This window comes from Colobus angolensis, unplaced genomic scaffold (assembly GCF_000951035.1).
Source record: "Colobus angolensis palliatus isolate OR3802 unplaced genomic scaffold, Cang.pa_1.0 Scaffold112, whole genome shotgun sequence".
NCBI classification, from domain to species: Eukaryota; Metazoa; Chordata; class Mammalia; order Primates; family Cercopithecidae; genus Colobus; species Colobus angolensis.
This window is the reverse complement of record NW_012112253.1, coordinates 6,541,724-6,556,501: the sequence shown is the minus strand read 5'-3', so window position 1 is coordinate 6,556,501 and position 14,778 is coordinate 6,541,724. Positions and strand designations below refer to the sequence as shown.

Sequence of the window (14,778 nt, the reverse complement as noted above, 5' to 3'; positions counted from 1 at the left end):
GACTGGCTTGCATCCTACAGTAAGCTGCATCCCCAGCTCACAATTTACTTTCCACTGGGTCCCAAAGGGAAGGAAGCCCCTGGACAGGGTGAAGGAACACATTCCCGTAGTGCTGCCCCATCAACTGCTACATGTGCAATCCTTTCTCCTGTTATCAGTCTCTCACTTTGGCTTTTCTCACAACTTATACTTTAGTGGGGTATTTCTGTCCTGTTACCCAGTCTATTCTCTTGGCTTTTGCTCCAATTTCATAAACACCAAGTCTTGTATTTTACTGATTGAGCCAAACTGTTCTGACTTTTTCTCTGGTTCTGACAACAGAGCATACGCCATTTATCACATTTGGCATGTAATTTTCTTTGTCCTTCAAGTTATGGTTGCTGTTGTTCCCTCTGTACTCATGCTTAACCAAAGTGCCCTCCATCCAGAACTAGTATTGAGTAGCGCACTCTGGAGCACCACTCACTCTCCACTTGGGTGCTAACTAAAATCTCTTCTCAGAGCCTCAGCTGCTATCAGTTTCATGTCAATTGCCCTAGCCCAATTCCAAGTATTTAATACCAGTGATTCTGCTAGACAAAAATTGGATGTTATCCTAAGCCTACTGCCTGGTATGTAATAAATTAAATTTATGCATAAAAACTACACCCCATAGAATTTACCTGCCCTTAAGGACTCTTCTTGTAGGGATCACATCTCTCATTAAGGCGATTCCCCACCTAATGCCACACAACTCTCCCATTACATATACTCGACAACATCTGTGTCTTTGTTTGGAAATATAGAATTCCTAGCAATATTAAAAAGTTAACTATTAATCAAGAGGAGCTAGACGGGAGAAACTAAATTCCGAGAGCCTCAAAAATCTTGCAGGTACATAGTATGTTGTTAAACAGCCTAAAGGGTGATTCTCCTGGGAGGCAGTGGGGGTGGAGAGTTGAGAGGGGAGGCTGGAAGAACAAAGAAAGCATCTTTTAACTTAAACTCTGATGGCACAGCACAGATGACAGATTGATTTCATCAATACTCCAGTTAGTGGAAATTGTTTCCAATTTGGCTAAAATTTGTCTATGCTAGGATTCATTTTTTACTTTGTCCATGACTTCATGGGGGGAAGAGTATCATTTAGATGGCATTTTAAACCAGTCTTTACACGTGATTTCTCTTCAAGGAAATGCTATGCAACACAGGAGAGGAAAGAAACATGGGACAAGCAGAAGGAGAAACACTATGTTAGAGTGACATAGCAGGCAGCTAGCCTATGGGTCATGGGTTCTGAGTCTTATTATGTAAACTAGCTCAACGCACCTCGCACCTGAATAGGCGGCTTTAGATTCTACATACTTCCAGATTTATTTGTATTCTGGTAACGTAATTGATTTAGTTAAAGTCTTTGGGTTTGCTTAGTTCATTCCGGCCCACCTTCCTTTCCAAGTCAAAACCCTTCGCCCCACAACCAAAGTCACTCGTTCCCAGTAATTCTACCCTCTGCTTTAACTTGAATATTACCTAGGCCTCTTTATCAAGTCCACTGTTTTCCCCAACTGTATCCCACAATGACATATTCTAAGTGTCTACTCCCTGTTTCCCAGTCATTTCCAGCTGGCTCATCTCTGGGTACTAAATGTCCTCCTAGTTGCCCCTGAAACTCTGCAGCCCTCAGGAAATCATCCTGCTCTTCCCATTAGTTCTATTAAAATCTTGTTTTTCGGTCTCCATCTTTGTTCCATTCTGTTTATTTTCATTTTTTAAATTTTATTTTATTTTTTGAGGTAGAGTCTTACTCTGTTGCCCAGGATGGAGTACAGTGGTGCAATCACAGCTCACTACAGCCTTGAACTCCTGGGCCTAAGTGATCCTTCGGCCTCGGTCTCCTGAATAACCGGGACTATAGGTACATGCCACCATGCCCAGATAATTTTTGTTTTGTTCTGTTTATGCAGAAACAAGGTCTTGCTGTGTTGCCCAGGCTGGTCTCAAACTGAACTCCTGGCCTCAAACAATCCTCCTGCCTCAGCCTCCCAAAGCACTGAGCTTATAGGAGTGAATAACTGTTCCAAGACTTCCTATCCTACACAGGCAGATTCTAGTTCAATTCTTGTTACAGGACCCATACATCGGACACCTTTTCCAATGACTCTTCCAAAAATCAGCTCATTTACATTGTTTGGGGTTGCTTCCTTCTGTTTTCCTCCAACAAATATACAATGTTTATGGGTGCATTATTTATTTATTTGCTACAGTCTTCTTAGATTTTGCTTAAATTATTGAGTAAGACCAAGCCAGCCCTACCTACCGGGGAATAAGAGGGCTTTACCCTCCCTCCCTGAGCCTGATGGATATGTAGACCCTGGCCCCTTCCCAGTCCCTGCTAGATTGGTCTCATGTGCCTCATTTTTGGCTTCTCACAGGCCCCTTCCTCAGCTTCTGTTTTTCTTGGACTTCTTCTTCCCCTAGGAACAGGATACAATCACCACAGCTCTCAATGGGCTTGTAGTTTCCAATAATAAGTTCACAAATTCTCTAATTTTATTTAATGATTTCATAAAGAAGCAATGGGGATCAGAGTTCTTTTCACAAGTTGTTTTGCATACCCAAGGTATGTTTGCAAAGTGTATCTGTTTCAAACAAACAGATAAACAGCATATTCATAATAGCTACTACTAGTTTCCACCTCTTTCTTAGGTGGTAAAGAGCCCTCTGGTTCGCACTGCACTCTAAGTCTCAGTTTCTGAAAGTCAAATCTCCTTAATTTTGGCATGGGGAATAAAGTCTGCCTAAACTTGCATGCTAGATGCTGAATTAAGCTACTTGGACTAAAGCCTAAAGCAGGATTCTAGGCTTGGCAAGATTTACATACACTGCCATCCAGAAACTGCTTCCTAGTTTTCCACTCAGGTATGGGTTCCTAGATCATGTACTCTAATTTAACTGTATGGAAGGGACTTCTCAAAAGCTTTCAGATTCTTTTCCTGAGCTCCAGATAAATGCGAAATAACATTGGCATACTTTTTGCGTGCTCTCAGACTTTCCAGAGAGTCAGAGATGGACATTTAGCAAACCACCCTCAAAGAATGTGGACTTCCCACAACCCAGAATGATATTTCTCCAGTGGGTACAACAAGATGAAGCAGAAGCACATTCAGAAGATTATGCCACCCAGAGCTGATGTTATCCCAAAATTAGAAAATTACCCTTTTCCTAGCCTCTACAATCATCTAAATTGGCCTCTAATCATTAGAAAGAGAGATTTGGAAATCAACATGGAGTTAGTTATGATTTGTGCATTTAACAAATACTAAGCTTCTAGTCATAGCAAGCATTTGCTAGGTACTAAGCACACATTGGTGACAAAACAGGCAGTCAAGTGCTACCAGGCTTACAGGTTTAGGAAAGAGATAATAAAAATAAGTTTCAAAATGTAATCTCAGCACTCTTGGAGGATGAGGCAGGCAGATTACTTGAGGTCAGCAGTTCAAGACCAGCCTGGTCAACATGGCGGAACCACATATTTATTAAAAACACAAAAATTAGTTGGCATGAGGTGCACGCCTGTAATCCTAGCTACTTAGAAGGCTGAGGCAGGAGAATCATTTGAACCTGGGAGGTGGGGGTTGCTGTGAACCACTGCACTCCAGCCTAGGTGACAGAGAGAGACTATGTCTCAAAAAAAAAAAAAAGAAAGTATAGTTGAAAGTAGTAAGTACTAGACAGCATAATACATTATAGCACAAAACTGGAAGCAATTCAAATGACTACCAATGAATGAATAAAAAAGCAAATGTGGTATATCCATACAATGAAATTTATATGGCAATAAAAAAGGAATGAAGTACTGATATGTGTTATCACTTATAAAATGGATGTGAAAATATGATGCTAAATGAAAGAAGCCAGCCACAAAATACTATGTATTACATGGTTCCATTTAAATAAAATGTTCAGAAAGGCAAGTCTATAGAGATAAGAAGTAGATTAGTGATTGTTCGGGTCTAGTGGGGAATGAAGAGTGACTCCAAATGGCCATGAGGGAAATGTTCTAAAATTGAGTTGTGGTGATGGCTGCATATCTCAGTAAATTTATTAAAATATAAAAACATCAAGTGTTTGCTTAAAACAGATGAATTTTATGGTAAATAAATAATACCTCAATAAAGTGGTTAAAATATTTAAAAATCAATTAAGCCAATAAACCCCAGAAATTATTACTTGAAAAATAATGATTATTGCTCTAAAGGAATAAAAGACCAGGGAGTTATGAAGGATTAGTACACATAAGTGTGTGTTTCCTGAAGCAAAGTGGCCAGTGAAGGTTTTGCAGAGGCAATACAATTTAACAGGGGGTCTGAATGGAGAGAAAGAGCCACTCACAAGAACTGACATGGGGAGAGACTACTAGACAGAAGGACTAGCTTGCACAAAGGTCCTGGGGTAAGAAATACTTTGGTCTTTGGGAGGAACTTAAAGAAAACCTGTGTGAGGGATAATGATGTTCTATAGGGCCATATGCTCCCTGATAAAGAGCTTAGATTCTGTTCTCAATGCAGCAGCAATCTACTGTGGAGCTTGGAACAGCAGAGCTATATGCTTTATTTCTTTATATTAATTTTGGATTGAACAGGAAAGAGGAAAAGTTGGAAAATCAGAACAGATGCCATTCCAGGACCCAGGAGATAGGATGTTAGAAGTAAAGATAGGTAGAAATAAACAGATGTGATTTTTATGTTTGAGATGGACCTCATCAGGACTGCTTTGAGATGAGTGCTCTAAGGAATGAGGTAGAGAGCAGAATGGGATATGACTTCCACATTCTAGATAAATCAAGTCGGTGAATTTGCTAATATGAGGATGATTGAGGTAGAACCAGGTTTGGGAGGTGGGAGAATCAAGAGTCTCATTTTAGATACATTAGGTCCAAATGCCTGTGAAACCAACAGGGGAGTGAAGGAGCAGACAATTGAAAGGTAGGATTGCAAAGGAGACTGAGGGGTAGTAACCAGAGGGGTCAAGGAAAACTCAGGACAGAGTGACAACACAGACTTCTAGAAAAGAGAGACTTGTGAGAAAGTGGAGGATGCCCAGTGCTGCTGCTCTGTTTGGTAAGATGAGGAGTGGCAGATGGAGGTCAGTGCACCTGACAAATGCAGTTTCTACAGGATGACAGTGGAAGCCACGCTGGACCAGGTTGAGGCATGACAGGAGTGAGGATGTGAAGGATGCACATGGAGATAACTCAACATGCTGTCTGTGAAGAAAAGCTGAGGGGCGAGGCAGTTTTAGGGACATGAGTTGTAAGGAGTGTTCGTTTATCAGCTGAGATTAGATTTAGCTGCAAGTGATAGAAAATATAACAACAGCTTACACTACGTAGATGTCTATTTTTCTCTCCAATTGTTAATGTTAGGAGATAAGAAGTCCAGAGCTGCTATGGTGGCTCCCCTAACAACGGGGGCCAAGATCTTTCTCTCTCATAGCTCTGCCAACATAAGTATAGGAGGAAGTGATGAATGGCTCAGATTCCTGCATTGAGGATGCTTCCAAGAGCTTGAAATACTGCATTTGTTTATGCATTCACATGGCCTCACTTAGCTGTAAGAGAAGCTGGAGAACATTGCCCATTCCAGATGTTCATGGACCCAGACAGAAGCATAGATTTGTGTACCAAGAGAGAAGGAAACAATGGATATAGGAGGTCAACTATCATCTTTTGCCAAATAGAAATCAGTTATCATCTTTTGGGCTTGATTTTTGTTTGTTTTGTTTAGGTGTTTATACTGCCTACTGTGTACACTGATTTGGTAAAGAAGGTACATTGGATGCAGGAGAGTCATGACCCAAAGTCTATAGAATCCTTTAGAAGGATGAGAGGATAAGATCTTAAAAAACAAAACAAAGAAAACCCCTGACCTTTGAAAACAGAAGCCACCTTTCAGCAGTTGTAATCTTGAAGGAAAAAAGACAGTGTGGATATCAGTGAGTTAAAAAATTTAAAACTATTTAAAAAATGAAGTAAAAGATGAGGTATTTCTCAATTGATGGCATTTACTTTCCAAGTGAAAGTTGAGGCAGGGTCAGTTTAGTGTAAACCACTGGTTTGAGTAGGGAGAAGACACTGTCTTGGAAACTCAATTCAATAGGGAAACTTTTGAAAGCTGCAGGACAGTGGTGAGAGTCCACTAGAGGCTTAAGATTTTATTCTGTTTGTTTGCTTGGTGGTTGTTTGTTTATTTTGAGATGGAGTCTCACTCTTGTTGCCCAGGCTGGAGTGCAATGGTACAATCTCGGCTCACTGCAACCTCCTCCTCCCAGGCACAAGTGATTCTCCTGCCTCAGCCTCCTGAATAGCTGGGATTACATCCACACACACCATCATACCCAGCCAAGATTTTATTCTTTCTGGTGAAACCAAGATTAGTCAGGATCAGCCACAATTAGCCAAGCAAAGCTTCCAGCACAAGTATGGAGAAGGAACATGGTGGTGCTAATCCAAGGTTGGGGTTCAGCAAGGCAAGTACTAAGAAAGGCTAGAAAGTGCCAAGTTGTTACTGAAACTTGCAAGGAAATAATTCTAATCATCATCATCATCAATCGGTTCCAATAACAGCTGTTTTTTTATTGAACACTTCATTTGCAAAGGGCATTTTTGACCTATAAGAATTGCCATTTTATGGTTTCACTTTATTTTTTAGCTTTCACAGTTCATGGAATATTTTACTATACATGTAAAATTGCTCCTAATTTAAGCCCATTTCCCCAAATGTTATTACTTTTACCCCTGAAGAAAAATAATCTTGCCATTTCCTCTTCATCATTTCATACTCCTATCATCTTTTACCTTCTTTTTCTGTAGAACAATTTACTGAACAAAGCTCAGATTCTATGGCTTATATCATTCATATTCCTCTTCTCTGAACTCTCTAGAAGTTCTCCACCCTGCTTTGAAGTTTGGGACCAAACCTGAATGCCGAAGTCCAGCTGAATGAATAAGGGAAAATCGTCCCTTATTTAATTTACTCTCCAAAGGATAATGGTAGAAGCTTCATTTACACAATGTGTCATGAAAAGAAAGGTGGGGAAAGACGAAAAGGTAGCTAGCTCCACAATCTCAAATGTTCCCATCATGATGCAGGTTGGGTGGCTCTTAATCAGCTGCTTGGGGGCCCATTGGTATTTCTGGTGGCATTTCATTCTCTTGGAGGGGTTTTGCTAGGGAGACTAGATTCCCAGGTCAACATATCTAGGTGAAAACAAATGCCGTTATCGATACCAGAATCCATTCAGTGTGGTTTTGCTGAATTTCATATTTACATTAAAAGCCAATTATTAATTAAACATGTGAGAGAACCTAATAATTCCTTTCAGTGTCACTCTATAGGAAAACACACCCAAGTTTCAAAATGTGATTTATGTTCATGTTGCATTAAGGAGGCAGTAGATGGGCTGAATTGGAGGACTTCTGGCCTTTAATTACCTTATTTCAAGAGTGTCTTCTCATGTCTTGAACTGTCTCTTTTTCTTTTCTTTTTTTTTTAATTTCTACTTTTATTTTATTGTGGTAAGAATACTTAACACGAAATCTACTACCCGTTAACAGATGTCTAAGTGTACAATACAATATTTTAACTATAGGTACAATGCTACACAGTAGATCACTAGAAATTAAGCATCTTGCGTAGCTGAAACCTTATACCTATTGATTACCAACTCTCCATCTCTCCCTCCCCACAGGCCCTGGCAGCACCATTCTACTCTCAGCCTCTATGAGTTTGCCTATTTTAGACATCTCAAATGAGTGGGAACATGTAGCATTCGTACCTTGCAACTAGTTTATTTCACTTAATATGACGTCCTCAAGCATCATCCACGTTGAGTGGAAAATACAAACTCGGTTTCTCTATTGTCTCACAACATGCTTCCGACACACCACAAGTTGGGGTGGTTTTCCCCACACATTAAGCAAGCAATCAATTCTACAACGGACCTCAGCCGGGCACCCTGCAATTCAACTCTGATGTGATCTACCTGAAGATTGCCTCATATCCCACAGGTTGAGGGCTCCATCTCATGAGACTGCCTCCACTTCAGATGCTAATCACAAGCCCCAGGTTGTTTCACCTGTGCTTCTGATTGGCCAGCTATAAATTGGAATTTATAGCCAGTGACCCCCTCCTTGGGTCTGATTAATTTACAAGAGTGGCTCACAGAACACAGGAAAACACTTACTTACATTTATGGGTTTATTATTAAAGGATATCATGAAGGTTGCATATGAAAAAAAGAAAAGAAAAAAGCATAGGGCAAGATATGGGGGAAGGTGCACGGAGCTTCCATTCCCTTTCTAGGCACACCAGGAGCCTCCAGCTTTCCAGAAGCTCTCCACACCCAGTCCTTTATGGTAATTTCATTACCTCATGACTGGTTATATTACTGGTCATTGGTGACCAACTTCACCTTCAGTCCCTCTCTGCTCCTAGGTGGTTGAAGGATGGAGTTAAAAGTCCCAACCTTCTAATCCTCTCTTCATCTTTGCAGTGATAAGTCCCATCCTGAAGCTATTAGGGACTGCCAGCCATTAGTCAAGCCTCAAGCATACAAAAACACACTTTTGTCTTTAGCAATTCCAAGAATTTTAGGAGTTACAGGCCAGGAAGTGGGGACCAAGACCAAATATATTTTTCATAATATCACATATTGTCACATATTGTAGGATTTCCTTCTTTTCTTTAGGCTGAATAATATCCCATAGTAGGTATATACCACATTTTATGTATACATTTATCTGCTGATGGACATTTCACTTGCTTCTACATCTCAGCTATTGTAAATAATGCTTCAGTGACATGGGAGTATTAATACCCCTTTGTCATCTTGATTTTAATTCTTTTGGATAAATACCCAGAGTGAGATATGTGAATCATATGGTAGTTCTAATTTTACATTTTCTAGAAATCTTCATACTGTTTTCCATAGTGGCTATACCACTTGGCATTCTTACCAACAGTGTTCAAGGATTCCAGTTACTCTACATCCCTCAACACTTGTCATTTGGCTATCCTAACAAGTATGAGGTACTATCTCATTATGGCTTTGATTTGCATTTTTTATGATAAGTGATGCTAAGCATCTTGTTTTTCATATACCTGTTGGCCATTTGTATGTCTTCTTGGGAGAAATGTCTATGCAAGTTCATAGCTCATTTAAACAATTGGCTATCATTATTATTATTATTATTTTGCTATTTAGTTGTATAAATTCTTTGTATACTCTCGACATTAATCCCGTTGGATGAATAGTTTGCAAATACTTTCTCCCATTCTGTAGGTTGCCTTTTTACTCTGTTGACTGTTTCCTTTGCTGTGCAAAAGCTTTTGTTCCCCTTTGTCTACTTTTGCTTTTGTTGCTTGTGCTTTTGGTGTCATATCTATGAAATCATTTCCAAGACCAGTGTCGCGATATTTCCCCCCTATATTTTCTTCTAGGAGTTTTACAGATTCAGGTCTTTACTCCATTTTGAGTTAACTTCTATGTATGGTATAAGATACAGGTACACTATCATTCTTTTGCATGTGGACATCCAGTTGTCCCAACACTATTTGTTGAAAAGACAATACTTTCCCTGTTGTGTATTATTGACACCCTTGCCGAGTTGACCACAAATACATGGATTTATTTCTGTGCTCTCTATTCTATTCTATTGCTCTATATTTCTGTCTGTATTTCTTCAATTTTTAATTCCTGTTACACTACTCTATCATCAATTTCCTGGGAACAATAAGAACTACTAAAACCTTTGCTTGTTTTGTTTGGTAATTAAATTTGTTATTGGGGTAAAATTATATTTCAAACTATTTCTATAAGAACAGTGTCTCAAAATACAAATGTTATTTCATATTTTATTTACAATTCTCAGGCTATGAGCTTAATTTATGGTCATCTGCAAAAGGTAGAAAACAAGGTTTTGAGTCTCAACTTGCCCGTCGCTAAATTGTACAGAATAGATGGTAAGCTGGGTTCCTTGTGAGACATAACTTCACAAGCCCCCAGGCAGGAAATTCACCCACCAGGACTTGGTAGTCACCCAAGTTGTATTTGTGCATACCTTAAAAAGCACGACTGGGCCAGGCGCGGTGGCTCACGCCTGTAATTCCAGCACTTTGGGAGGCTGAGGTGGGCGAATCACCTGCAGTCAGGAGGTGAGCCAGCCTGACCAACATGGAGAAACCGTGTCTCTACTAAAAATACAAAATTAACCAGGTGTGGTGGTGCATGCCTGTAATCCCAGCTACTCGGGAGGCTGAGGCAGGATAATCACTTGAACCTGGGAGGCAGAGGTGTGGTGAGCTGATATTGTGCCATTGTACTCCAGCCTGGGCAACAAGAGTGAAACTCTGTCAAAAATAAAAGACAAGACTACCCTTTCCCTAGGCTCATCAAAAAAGTAATTAAAGTAAGTGTACGTAGTCGGGTGTGGTGGCTCATACCTGTAATCTCAACACTTTGGGAGGCTGAGGTTGGTAGATCACCTGAAGTCAAGAGTTAGAGACCAGCCTGGCCAACATGGTGAAACCTCGTCTCTACTAAAAATACAAAAATTAGCCAGTCATAGTGGTGCACACCTGTAGTCCCAGCTACTTGGGAGGCTGAGGTAGGAGAATTGCTTGAACCTGGGAGGCAGAGGCTGCAGTGAGCTGAGATTGCACCATTGCACTACAGCCTGGGTGACAAAGCAAGACTATCTCTCAAAAAAAAAAAAAAGTGTATGTATAAAATATGTGTATATATGTGCATATACAGATATACCATATATAATTTATATATGTACAAATACATACATATCTTATGTATGTACATTTATAAATATGTGTAAATGCAAAGAGGCTCCTGATTTACCTTTTGAATAAAATCTAGAGTCACTAATATCTTAATTTTTGCATGAGTTATCTGCAAAGCAAATGAGAAGTAAGAAAATCCCCTCTGCTATTTATTATAAAACACTTCATTAATTTATCACCAGAGTTATCGTCTCAAACTCACTAATGTCTTCTCTGGGCTACTTTCCAGTAGATTATTTCTTATACATTTGCAAGATGTTACTGAGTACCAGGCAATGTCCCAGATGATCAGGGCATTTGTGGTACCTGGTATTTGGCTTCTAGACCATGCTCTATAGACTAGATGGGGTGTGTCAAGGAAAGGATGTCTCCATTTGCCTTTGTCCTTAAGAAAGTGAGTAATTGTCTCTTTCCTTGCCTATTTCCTCCATGGAGAATTTACTGGCCCCAATTTTTTAAAAAAGCTCCTACCACACTCCCATTTTCTGTAAGTGCAATTAGTCGCAGGTACAAAATTTGGAGCAAAGAGGCCTCTCGTGGCCTGTTGTGCCTGCAGTTATCCAACTGTGGCTGCAGTTTTTCAGTGCACAACTGATTGCACCCACAAAAAGAAAGGCTACACTTTGAAAATGGGTCCCTTTAAGACAGTTGGGGGATTGCATGCCTCCGGTTGGCAAATTACAATCTTTTATAGAGGCACAGCCATCACTCTGGCTCGCACTGCCAGTCTGAAATCCAGGTTAGGCATCTCGAGTGATGGAGAGGCCTGGCTGAAGAGCAGGTGCACAGGCCTCTCTCCTCTCTGCACACCACTTGCGCCCCTTTCACCTTGAGCTACTCATGGACTATTCATTAGTATTCAGCATTCCTGGCTCCATCTCCTGCTTAGTTCACCAGTCACTCTCCAAAAGGGTTTGCAGAGAGAAGCTCAGTCGGTCACACTGTCAATATAACACATTTAACCAACTCTAAATTTGCTTTAAAGAGACAGCTACCAAGATTGACTTTTGCAAAGTGACTCACTCCACCACGCAGCAAAGGCGTCTGTTTGCTCTCGACTGTTATTAAGTGTGTCACTGAGTACATAAGAAAGGGTTTTGAAGGAATTCCAGTGTGAATCCAGTAATTCAATAATCCAATACCATAAATTCAAGTAATGGATATTAATACTATGTTCAAAACACACTCACAATTTTTATATCTCTCTTTCTCAAACAGACAGAGCATGCATCGTGAGAGGCTCCTGATGAAATAACAAAACCCAATTTTCATCTAGAAAAAAGAATCATTATAGGAGGATGGTAATTTACTTTATATGACCTTCAATTGATTATTCTGTGGCTGCTACACAAATATCACAGGAGCTATTGATCGTAAAACCTACCAAATAGATCTCTAATAGCTTTTACTGGGCAAAAATAATTATGCTTGCACTGTGGTCAAACACACATAAACCAATGTGGAGGTATTAATGTATGGCATTATTACCCATCTGTCTGCTAGGTATGGAGAAGACCCTTCACGGAACACTCTATGTCTAAGCTCCATGAAAGCTCAAGATCCAAGCCAACAATTATAGCCAGTTACACAGAGAAATTGATTACTGTAACTAAAAGCTAGAGCTGGATAGTAGAGGCGGCAGCTTGCTTTAAGAAAGTAAAATAATAACAAGAGAAATCCTAATTGAGGGGGAGTCCTGCTGCAGTGACTACTGGGACTCAGAAATTGCATTTCCCTGTGGTGTCGGCAGCAGAGTAACTTTTCAGAGTCAAGAGCTTTCTATCCAGCCCAGATCATGATCAATGATCAACACTCATAAAAGGTCAGGGTGTCTAATCAAAGAACAGATCACCTATCTCTCAAGGTAAAGCGTACAACATAATCCAGAAATGTGGTGCTGTTGGCCATGGAGAGTGAGAAAATCCAAGGGAAAGAGAAACTTCAGTTCCACTTTGGTGACAGGAAGAATGTTCTGCTCATACAAAATGTGCAGCCAGCCTTCTGTGGGCAATCCTCAGTGGCTCAGGTGGGCCTGAAGGGGATGAACAAAGGCCACGCTCTGAAGGTGGAACTTCTCCACCACGCTGGGCTTCCAGGTTTTGATAAAAACGTTTCAGACTTCAAAATTTCACAGCAAGTCTATCACTTGCTTTCCAATCCCCAAAAGTTAGTATTTTAAATAATAATATGTAAATATAAATGCATCAATAGCAAATAAAAAAAATCCCAAACTGCTATTGAGGTGTTAAAATGAGGAGCGATACATTTTAACAACCAGAATGAAGACACTAAAATGGTAATAGAACTGAGTGGTGGATAAGAAAAAAGAGAGAGGTCTTGTTTACCCAATGTGGGTTCTGTGCATATGTTTGAGTGGAGAGGGGAGACAACTGTGGGATGGGGGGCAACTGTATCCCGTCAAACAGAACCGAATACTATCCCATGAATCCCATTCATACATCTCATGAAATAGAGTCAAATAACATCTCATGTATTCCATGAAACAGAACAGGGTTGGAATGCACAAATGGATGGCTGCACATGCCAAGGATTGGAAAGGTTTTCCCAAAGTGCTTCTGCCTCCACCACACCCCAGACCAACCAAACCAGAGTATTAATTTTGGCATTTGTATTTCTTAAAACAAAAACAAAAGCCTGTGTGAATCTCACATGAAGACAGGTTTGAGAACCACTAACTTTAAAGGGAGAGACCCTTTTTAGGGATGGGAAGTCCTTAGAGATGAGAAACCTCCAGTTTCCCAAGCGCATCTCTCCTTCTTCTGCAGCAATACAGCTCGCCTGTTTATTTTTCTTCCTTTTTGGCATTAGCAGTTCCAGTTGTTAAAGGCAGGAAAACTGGAGTCATTGTCTCTCTCTTTTTCATGATTTATGACTCAGAAGCAAGACAGGGGCAGGAGGTTGGAGGGTAATGCTTGTGGCTGTGGTTGCTGTTATTTTTATTTTGTATTTTTCTTTAAGAAATATGCTTTTCTGAAAAATCTTGAAGCCTTGAAGCCACCTGCAGGGCTGTTGTTTTCCAAGGCCTTGCACTTACATAATTGACATCTACATAGACACACTCCTGGAACATATCGGGGGAGGCAGGCATTCTGCTTGTTCTCATTTGTTCTCAAATTACATGATAAAATATGTTTTGGACATTTTAAACCAAAGGGAGTTATTGAGCCCACTTACAAAATCCATAACATGCCAGCAGGACTTATCTAGCTGCCTCCACACAACAGCCAAGCAACTCTACACCCGCTTTAGCCCCCACAAAAACAAGCGGATTGCACTACAAATAATTTGCCTATTTGGAAAATGAAAGCTTCTCTGTGGTTTGAGGTCCTATTTTTTCTTTAAGTTGTTACAATCTTTTCATGGCCCTTTAGGTCTAGGTTAGGTTTTGTTTGGGGTAATTTTCGTATCCTATGGATACTATTTAATCTTTAGCGTTGAGTCAATATTTCTCACTTAGGCCTTGGGGGAATACTGCCTGAAGTGTGTAGCGGGCATGCGGAATTCAGACGTGACTTGGAAACTCCACCATGGGTTCACCCAAGAAACAGACCAGAGGCAACACATTCTGTCACTAAAACGTGTTCTCAGTTACACTTCCCTTCCAAAGGTAAGCATCTTAATTCTTCAACTTTTTAAGAGACTAAACCCAATGAGGGCCCGTGTGTCCACACAGAGATGACACACCCATCCAAAGCACGCGTGTGCATTAAGGGAGAGCGTGTCCTCCCACGTTCCAGCCGCCCCCCTGGCTGCCAGCCGCGGGCTTAGCGCACATACGGTCCCTGTCACCCGAGCGTACCTGTCCCGTTCTGGCCTTGGAGAACGCAGTGGCTCACAAGGACACCGCTAGCAGGCGAGGCACGGCGAAGAGAGCGAAGGAAAGCGGCGGGCAGTCCCGCAGGTGCGGTCCCACCTGCCGCCGGAT

General features: G+C 40.7%; 1 long non-coding RNA gene across 1 annotated transcript in view; it reads right to left on the bottom strand.

The window, feature by feature from the left end:
* Positions 1-14,778, bottom strand: part of LOC105523176 — a 49,402-nt gene extending 34,624 nt beyond the window's left edge. The window contains exon 1 of the long non-coding RNA XR_001003546.1: positions 14,653-14,778. This is a non-coding gene — a long non-coding RNA (uncharacterized LOC105523176). The remainder of the gene's footprint in view (positions 1-14,652) is intronic.